Genomic DNA, 10555 nt, shown 5'->3' with positions numbered 1-10555 from the left:
TACCTTTCAACAGTTTTGGTTAGCAGCTTCTTGACTCGCGAGACTCGCGTACGGGTCCGTATCTGTCTGGCAAATGGTTAAGTGCCGTATCTGTAGCCCACAGGCTACGGGTACGGGTCCGTATCTGTAGACACTACCATTAACAAAAGTCTCATCTGCCTCCATCGTGTGTCTTTCAGTTTTTAAGCTTAAAAAACAGGAAAGATGGTTGATTTTACAATGAGTGTATAACTCCTGGTTTTAGTCTTGTTCTAAACTGCTTGTCTCAGTTTTAAATGTGACTGAGATGCTGCTGTCTGCGTCCCCTTGAGGAAGAAGACTCTCTCTGCATCTGTGATTGACAGCATGGAGATAAACGGTTGACCTCACAGCAGCTGACGAAGACGAAAATGAATGTGTGAGACCAGAGTTTTTTAAAGTTCAAATACCATAGTGAAGTCGTTGTTTTTAACTTGTGTACTGTCAGACAATGTAGCAGTTATAGAATCAGTATCTTAATGGTGTAGAGCTGCAGCTTGGAAATAGCTGGCTAACATGCCACATTTATGAGCTAAGTTTCAGTCACTACTTCAGACTTGTTCTGTTGTTTGACAACAAAAACAGAAAAAATATAGAAATGAGATCAGCTTTATTGGAAATTTGGCAGTAATAAAATACAGTATATGTAAGCACAGTGAGCAGGAGAGAAGCAAAAAGATGCAATTACTGGCCAATGTGGCAACATGAAGCTGTGACCTACCCAGCGTTTTTTTTTTTAATGGTTTCAATCATGTATTAGAGTTTCTTCATTTCTGATTGTCCCTCAGCGTTACAGTTTCCATGGAGTTCTGACCAGCAGGCATCCATCCTACCACTACCTACACACTACTTAATCCTCTGTTGGGTGGTGGGGGGGCTGGAGTCTATTCCAACCGACTCAGGGTGAAAACAGGGGACACCTTGGACAGGTCGCCAGTCTATCACAGGCCTGTGGGCTTACAATCAAATGTAATGATAAAAGCCATAGTCGGGCTTTGTCTGCCCACTCTGGAGTACATAATGGTCTGTTTGCAGCACAATCTCATTCTGCTATAGGGCAAAAAACTGCTGTGGCTTGTGTGCATTTCTTTAAGCCAGTCGCTGTGGATGGGTCTAAGCGAAGGATGTAGTTATTTCCCTCAAAACAGTGATGGAAGGAATTGTTTTGGTTGTGCATTTGCATGTAGGGTGACATGCACTGTGATTAATATGGATAATCTATCACAAAAAAATAGCTGAACTAGCTACTGCAAGTCTCTGCAGAACGTAAAATTTTCAATGTGGTAGGTTGCTGCTTGGATGTTGCTGTTTGCTGTAGTAAAGAAATCAGTAAAACACAGAGAAAGCAATGACAAAGTTGAATTAAATTAGCCGTGGAGCTTATACTCACATCGTTCATCTGGTGAGGTAGCTACTGGTAACATTCTCCACAGTAGCCACACAGCATGCTAACACTGCTTTTTCTATTGCTGATGTAAAACTGCTATCAACAACAAAATTTATCCCCAGGATTAATTCCCTAGATGCTGGAAGTGCATGAAGATTGTTGGGTTCAGTCTTGCAGCCAACAGCAGAACATTTGTCATCCTTTGCTAACGGCGAAGACATTTTAGAATTAGCAGATGCAGCGTTTGAAAGTAAACCTGTCGGACTTTGAGGCAGCTGTTCTTTGGGAGTGGCTCTCTTTGCATGCAATAAGCAGCGATGGGGCAGGATTATGCAAAATTTAAGCTGGGTGACTATTGGTTCCTCAGCTGTGATGCAGCAGCTCAGTGAAATTCTTACTGGCTTGTAAAAATGAAGGCTATCTAGTTGCGAGGTGGGACTCAAGGAATGTCATAAGTCATATCTTAAGAGCATTTGCTTCACACCTCCAAGTGAACAACCACAAAGCACAATGGAAATTCAAAGCGGATGTGGAAAAATAAAACACAGGCTCATTTAGCCCTGTTTATTTCAAACCTTCAGCAAGATTAAAGAGGACAGCACTACAGTTACTCATGGTACAGTCACTCAGCGTGACAAGAAGCAGTTCTGAAATGGACAGCAGGCAGGTTGCAGGCTCCTACTGGGGGAAGCCATTAAATTTCACAGGATGAGATATTGCTCAAAATAGCCCACCTAAGCTGTGTCATCCGTTATAGCCGAATCTCCGCTGAAATGGTATTTAAAACAACTTGACACAGTTCCACAAATAAGCAAACAACATTTCTGCTGCCAATTCTGTACTTTGAAGAAACTGAATAGATGGTGCTGCCAGCAAGTACAGAGTGTCAAGACCAGACTTGAATGCCTTGTGCATCTAGTGGCTCTCCAGAGATAGGAACTCAGTCATTGACATCATTTGCTGTCTTTTGAACTGTGAATTGAAGAGCTACATCACACGGCTGGCATCCCTCCTCGATGTTAGTCCTTTAACACACACCCTTCCTATCATGACTCGCGCTCTCTCGAGGCAATTAGTAGATGCACCATACTGGCCTCGCGTTTGGCCACACACAGACACTTAAAAATTGATCAGTGACGAGTTGCATTGTGCCGCAGGATTTGAAAACACCAGGGGATTGTAGAGGAGAACTTTTTGTATTTGAGTTTTCCTGCTACAATAGTGGTGCAGGAGGTTCCCTCTTAGAAAGCTAATGCTATGCACGCTGTGAGAACTCAGATCCGGATTTTTCTGCACAAAAACTGAACTTCATTTTATATGAAATGTAGGATACAGTGTCTGATCTGTGCGGATTCAAGGAGCTGCGACGAGTAATATGTTTCAGTCGAGTAGGCTAAAGGATATAGAATCTAATGAAACTCAAAAATGTGAAAAGCAATAGACACAGGAAACAGAAAGCAAGAAGCCAATAAAATCAGTCGAGCAAGAATTGAAGGCTAAACAACTGTAGACTTAAGGAATTTCATGCATACCAATACATAACCAACACCATAGCAGTCAGTGTAGGAGAGAAATGGAAAACTAATATTTTTTCCCTCATGGAAAAATAAAAAGAATACATAAATGCCAGCCGAGCATCTGCATTATGAAAGTGAACGAGTGTTTATGTTGTTAGAGTCTGAACAAAAGAGTAAGTGACAGGTACTGTGAAGTATGTGTTAACTGAATAGATTTGTGCCTGCTATCAACATGTAAACTGTTTGTATTTCACAGTGGATAAGCTACTTATTTACAGCATGCAGTGATGTGAGATTTTTATTTACAAGCCATCCTCGCATTTGGCATCACTGAACCAGTCACTGCTGGGAATCCTGAAGGAGGCGCAATTAACATCCGACAGTTCGTTTAATTTACCGCTGTATACATTATTGATACGTTCAGTTTGCTAGGAACCCTGTTTGGAGCCAAAACGAGCAGGGAGAGGATTTGAAATGTTTATTACCTCGGATATATTAGTGAAATTATGCATTTAAGAGGCCTTCTGTCCCTCAAAATATGTCACCCTCCCAACGGGCTTTCATGTTCTTATTTCAGTTGCAGATTACGGTATGTGCCACTGTCACTCAGAAGACTTGAATGGGATTTTCTGGTATCTTCTTGTAATTAGCAGCATAACTAGACACCCATGTTGCAAATGTGTTGGCCATTCCTAATGACTGCTCCTGTATTAAAGCAGCACCAATCTTGCGGGTATTAACAACAGATTGAATTAACCCCCTGAATTCCACAACATAAGGGCAAGGCTGAAAGACGTGCTATCTTTAAAACACTGCCAGAATGATGGCATTTATCAGAGAGAGAAGCAGTAAAAAACAGAAAGAATGTTCAGATCCGTAACTTTCTGACAGCGCGAGGTGAGCTTACCTCGAGAAAAATATCCAAATCTGAGCTCAAAATTGTGATTCTCCATCAAAATCACTTTCATTGACATTCTACGAGTCTCATTTAAAAAAAAAAAATTCTCCAAAAATAAATGTATTCTGTGTCGCTCAGAGAAACTGAGAAGCTGAGACTGACTCAGCGGCAACCAACAAAAATTCAGCATCTACTTTGCTGAATGGCAAGTTGTGTTTACATAGAGCTGAGAGGAGACAACAAGAGAGATTGAGAGGAAAATAAAACATGCTTGATCAATAATAAAAATGCAGCATGGCTCAATAAAAGTCTGCTGTGGAGCAACTTGTCAGCAACTTGTTGGAAGATACACTGAGCAACTCTTTTCAGAGTTGATGTGCAGAGTAGAGTGAAACACTCCTAGTTTGTAGACGTTGCAAAAAGTCCAACAGGTAAATATGTAGAGAATATGAAGCTTCCATTTTGCTGCTATTGGCTACACCTGCAGATACTTTCCTTCATTTTTTGTGAAACAAATATTCAAAGAAATTCAACTTTATTTATTTATTTTTAGTATTTGTCAGCATTATAATTTTGTCATGCAGCACAAAAGACATTTTCAAAGTTCTCTTATTCTAGTCATGATTGTTTTGTTTCCATAGAGGTGCAGGATTTTACATCGCAGTGACAAATGAAGCCAGAGTGAGTAAAAATGTGACAAGAGCAAAAATGTGCAGAAAAAAGCCTTGAGTTCAGAGGTTTAAAACCATGTGCTAAAAGATGTTTCAGTGCCACAGGAAAAGGAAAAGCAGCTTTTTCTCCTGAAAGATCAAGAATCAGCTCCGACATCTGCATCTGACAGAATCAAGTCAACCAGAAAGAAAAAAAAAAAGAAAATTACTTCTTTCTGATCACATCTGTTCTGCTGCTCATATTCTTCACCTTTATAGTCCACTTTTAAAAGTTCAGCAGACAGGTGCTCTGCTTTGGAGTGTGACGATGTGGAGAGTGAATTTTCCGTTTCACCCACAGCGTGCTTTAGGACACCCGAGTCGGACTTGATGTTTGAAATACTGACCGACAGCTCAGATTTAACTTTCTGCAGTTCTGTTTTGATGGATGTTAAATTTCAAATCAAAGCCACCAGGAGCTGGATCTTTAAAATAACCGCCGTCTCGTTACAGAGTGAAAGTAGCAGTTCCTCCTTAAGGTCAGAGATTGCAGCATCTGAGGGCCTCTTCAGAAGAAGACATAGTTGATGAACGCGTTCTCCAGCAGGGCCAGAAAGACCATGACCAAGCAGCCTTGAGATCTCAGGCAGCGTCTCCCTCAGGTGGGTGTTAATGGTCAGGTCTGTGGTAATCCTGTCAAAACACAAAACAGAAAAAAATCTAGATTATAAATCAACATGTAACCAAAGCACTCTGTGTATAACGCCATAGTATAGGATGTAGTTCAGAAAATGTCAAAGTATAGGATACTTTTCAAAAATAACATAGTATGGCTTGTTGTTCATAGTACAGCATGTCAGCAAAAAAAAAAACAACATAGATTATTATGTGTTTCAAAAAGCACAAAATGATAGGATGTTGCCTAAAATTGTCATGTATGATATGTGGTTCAAAAAATGTCATAGTGCAGTATATTGTCAAAATAGTATGTCATTCAAGAAAACAAAGTATAATACGTCGTCTAAAAAATGCCATAGAATAATAGTTCATTGCACAAGTAAAAGTAATTTTTAAAACTGTTCAAATTCAAATTATAGTTTACTAAAAAAAACTGAAACAAAAAAATTCATAGTAATATGTCAGTTAAAAAGCTTATAGTATAGCCTTTGATCCAAAAAAGGGGTGAGGCCGCCACCCACCTCCCCTCCTACTCTCCTCCTTGACTCCACCCAGACTCCGCCTTGGCTCCACCCATGTGGTCACTTGGAAACTACGATGACAAAGGGACGATGAATTTTTTTTTTTTATCTGATCTGTAGCTGAGTGAGTTAAGGGTATGTCTATGGAGCTGCAGGTTGCTGGTTCAAGACCAGACCCTTCTTAAGTTTTTTGAAAAACTTAGACAAAGAAAGAAAAATGCCAATGGTGAGTCTTGAACCTACTTCCTACTACTTGGTAGTCTCTCTTCTTACCCCTTGAGCTACTCACTCAGAATATCATCAATTTTTTGTTGTTTTCGAGTTTTTTTTTTTAACTCGAGTCTCGTCTTGACCATTTTTCTCAGGAGGTTGGACTTCAGCCTTTGTGCTAGAGGGTTGAACCCTCAGTTCCAAGACTTTCCAAAGCCTCCAGACCTCCCGAGTCCTCAAGACCTGAGCTTTCACACAGTCTGAGAGCTGAAATTTTCTAAGTCCCACAGTAGATCTCTGTTAGATTGAATTTTCAGACAGTCCAAGGACTGATGTCTTCTAAGTTCCTGAGTAGTTTTCTGTTAGTTTGAACCTTTCGAAAGTCTGAGGACTGAAATCCTAAAGTTCTTGAACAGTTCTGTGTTAGTTTGAACCTTCAGACAGTCTGAAGACTGAAGTTTTAAAAGTTTCTCAGTATTTTTCTGTTAGTTTGAACTTTGTGGTTAACAGAAGCCTTAAAAATTGTTACCATGAGTCTTGATTTCACATTTAGACCATCGATCTGAGTTCTTCTCAGACTTTCACCTGTGGGTTCTTTAGAAATCCTGAACAAACCTTGATTCTCTTGACTGAACAGTAAAGTTTGTGGAGATCAGAAGGTAACATTAGTTTAATCGATGCCTTCAACTACTACTAGACTTTATCTGGAAAGCAGTTTTCTGAAATGAGTTCCTAGTAAATCTGTCCACAGTCAAACCAAGAACATACAAAGAGGAAATGTTTGAAGAAATAACTTCATGTTTTCATTTCAGACTAGAAAACACTTAAAGAACTTGATCTGTTTTTGCTCTTTTTGTTTTATCATCTCTTCTGTTTAATTTGATCTTCTAAAGTATAACTGGTGTCTTTTCAAATGTTTTGTCTTTAGTTTGATTCTTCGTAAATGTTTAGTTTTGCTCTTTTCTCACTTGCTATTCTTTTCTAATGTCTGATTTGATTTTCAAATGCTTTGTCTTTTTAATGTTTAATTGTTGTTTTTTCAAATGTTTTAATCGGCTTGTTTGTAATGTTTAATTCTCTTTTTAAGTGCTTAGTTGTATTTTCTGTTTATTTTCTATTCAAAGTTTTGTCTTTAAGATTTAATTTTCTAATTAAACATTTAATATTTTAATTAAATATTTTGTCTTTTTAAAGGTTTAACAGTCTAATTAAATGTTTTTTCGTGTTATTTATTCTTCTTGTTTAATTGTATTTTTAATTGTTCAATTATCTAAGATATTTCATCTTTAATGTTCAATACTTTTGTTTAAAAATGTTTAATTTCATAATTACATGTTTTGTATTTTCTGTTTATCAAATTATTTTGTCTATTCAGTGTAAACTGTATTTAATGTTTAATTTTCTTTTTAAGTTTTATTGTATTAAATGTTTTTTCCTTTGATTTAATTTGCATTTTTGATGTAGTTTATCAGTTCAATCTCTTTTCTGTCAAGATTTTAACCTTAAAAATTAAACAATCCCTAAAATCAGGAGTGCGTTCTCAGTGAAAGGGCCACAGATCTGGAAGACCTTACCTGCTTAACTGAAACATCTGACTGATCCAAATGAATTTAGATGTAAAAATCAAACGATGGCTCAAATCAAACCAAAACTGTGAGCACTGATATTGTATTGTATGTAAATGTGTTTAATGTAAAATCTTATGTAACATTGATTGTTGTATTTATTGTTTTTGTATGTGCTAGGAACCTGGTCTGCAAATTAGCTTTTGACCTATGAACATGGCATCAGTTATTGTAACAATGCTTCTTGTTCTGTCCCTATTAAATAAATGTATAACGTAAAAACACAATGAAAATACTTCTGTTGTCACAATCATGAGTTAGTCAGTTATTCAGTTTATCAATTCAACTTTATTTGTTTAGCACCTTTCACACAGATGACAAAACCAAACAAGCAAAGAGAAAAAAATAAGATTAAAACTCAAAAACATAAAAAAATAAAAATAAAAAGATTTAACATGGTAATAAAATATGTTTTGTCCAGGGAATGGAGGGAGTTTATTGAAGTCTTCTTGGGCTCACACAGTAAATCATTTAAAATAGAAACTTGTTATTCAGTCTAAGGAAACTGCAGAGCAACAGAAGAACCAACAACATCTCCCGTTTTCTCCTTTAATGAGTCAACTCTTCTGGTGCTTTCAGACCAAAGAACTACAGACTCTTCACAACCTGTTCAAACTCTTGGTACAGGATCTCACCACATGGGTCAAGAAGGTTTCCTTCTCATTTCTACTCTGAAGCTCACCTTCTCCTGCTCAAACTGCTGACAAATGTTTCTGCTGCTCTAAAGTCTGGTCTCCAGAACTTCCTAAAAACTCTCAAAGTCTCTTCTTCTGCAGGTTGCTTTGTAAAACTGTTACAGAGAACCTCACTAAACCACATGGAGGGGCCTCAAGATAGTCGTCCAAATGAAACCGTACAAAAGCCAAACAGCACAACCCAAACGCTAATGTTTCCTGCAGCCTACCAGAGAAGCTCTTTAAACAGAGAATCAGGACAGGAACTCTTACCTTCTGAACAACCAACGTTGGTTCACAAACAGGAATACAGAATGTGTCTGACATAAAACCTCTAGACTCACTACAGCCAAGTTAAAGACACAACTCAGCTGCACCAAGTCCACTAATCACTGCACACGTTAGCACCATGTGCTAACTGTGGCTAAAGAACCACATTTACAAAGACAATTATCCAGTACAAAGCCCTAAAACACACCAAGAAACACATTAAAGAGGATTTTACTGCTGGAAGCTACAAGCCAACATCTAAAGAACACACACCCCCCGTTCGATGGCCACATCTGAACCATGGACCTGCAACACAAGAACATCTGCTCACTGTGAAAGACTATTGAGAGCAGCTTTTTGTGATTTCTATGCAGAACACTGATGTTTGCTGAGCTGTGCACTATTAAATGACTTAAGAATATGGAATATTGCTACTGTTTATTATTGTTCTCATGTTTACTGTTAAATGTATAGAGTGTTGCTTATTGTTTATTGTATTTGATTTAAGGATATGGAGTATTGTTACTGTTTATTATTGTTCTCAGGTTTACTATTAAATATATAGAGTTCTACTTACTGTATTTTATTGTATGTTAAAATTTCCATTACTGCACAGAACAGATCAGATTATTTTACCACAGATCAAGGGTACAGATTGTTGTTGTTCACTGTGTATTGGGTAGTACTCATTTTGATGTAGACTGATTAGCATACAAAACCCCATGACGTTTATGGTTTACAGCTGAGAACTAGTTGCTAAAAGTACAGAATATTATATCTTAATTTAGGTGTGATAATTGTCAGTAAACATTCTAAGAAGTGGAAATTAACAGGGTTGCATATAGTGCTGTTCTTGCACAATATTTGTCATTTAATTGTCCTCAGGATACTGTCGTTGAGCTTACCAGTTTTACATAACAGGCAGAGGCTGCAGCTAATGATGCTGTAGTTCACATAAACAAGGAAACAAGTCCATTCTAATTTGAATGTTAACAGTCCAAAATGAAAAGGTCATATACAGCTTTCCTATTGGGTTAAAGAGCAAAAAAAAAAAAAACCTATGAAAATACTTTGGAAAAGCGAGAGGTCGGTAGCAGCTTTCATTTTTTCTTACAACTTTTGGGTGCCCCCCCCCAAAAAAAAAAAAAAAAAAAACTGAAACAGTCATTGTACTGACAATCTTTTCAACACATCAAAATCAAATGATAGAAAATGTTGCTTTCAAAAGTAGAACTTCCTCATTTGCTGCTATCAAAGATCCTATTTTTGAAAGCACTCCCTTAGAGTAGCTCTCACTTAGAAATCAAACATGTATGGGCGAGTTTTTACATATAAATATCACTTGAAATTGAATCTGGTGATAACTTGGTTTGACCTACAAAGCAGGACTGAATAAACTCCACATTCATACTGCCACATATCAGAAAGGCCAAAGCTAATTATCTGATGCTACATGGTGAAAGAGAAAACTAATAAAAAGCTAATTAATTTCCTGATATCTTCACTTGTCTAATTGTTCTTATTTTAATTCAAATACTTGACCAATGTCACTGCATGCAATTTTTCTGTCTCATCTTGTTCTCAGTGATAGCAGCAAAAAATCTCACGGGTACTGTAGATAATGCAAAATGTGCTGACTTTTTCGGTTCAGTGGAATCTTCCAGAACACCTGGAACATCATCTTCGAGGTCCACAAACAAAATTCGATTTACCTCAGTTGCATTGGATTTGCAAGAGAAAACTTTGAGATGTAATCTCAAACCCTCAGCAAATAAGGCTAAATCTATGTGGATGGCCCCAACAGACCTATTTTTTTTCATTTTCTTTGCACTCTATTTCTGCTTGGGCTACTTTTCACACCAAGCACATTCTGCTTGGCACTTTATTGTGGTCGATGTTCCAAAACATTAACAGCGTTTTCAGTTGACAGGTAAAAGGCTACTAAATGCTCATTGCTTGTTTTTATTCAGCTCTATCAAATCAGGATTTCCAGATTAAAACAACAAACTCGCAAATACCAAACGAGCTCCTATAACCACGCATGGATGCACCGAGAGAAAACAACAGCATCAAAAAAAAAGATAAAGGAATCGACACACTCGCACAC

At 37.6% G+C, this 10555-nt stretch overlaps 1 long non-coding RNA gene across 1 annotated transcript; it reads right to left on the bottom strand.

The window, feature by feature from the left end:
• Positions 1-611: 611 nt before the first annotated feature.
• On the bottom strand, positions 612-6961 carry LOC127530774 (uncharacterized). Its single transcript, XR_007937420.1, has 2 exons — positions 5670-6961; positions 612-5163 (listed from the first exon to the last, which is right to left on the bottom strand). It is a non-coding gene; the product is annotated as an uncharacterized LOC127530774 (long non-coding RNA).
• Between the last annotated feature and the right edge of the window lie 3594 nt (positions 6962-10555).

Source organism: Acanthochromis polyacanthus, chromosome 18 (genome assembly GCF_021347895.1).
Source record: "Acanthochromis polyacanthus isolate Apoly-LR-REF ecotype Palm Island chromosome 18, KAUST_Apoly_ChrSc, whole genome shotgun sequence".
Taxonomy (NCBI): Eukaryota; Metazoa; Chordata; class Actinopteri; family Pomacentridae; genus Acanthochromis; species Acanthochromis polyacanthus.
The sequence above is the reverse complement of the archived record's forward strand: the minus strand, read 5'-3'. Positions and strand labels throughout refer to the sequence as shown.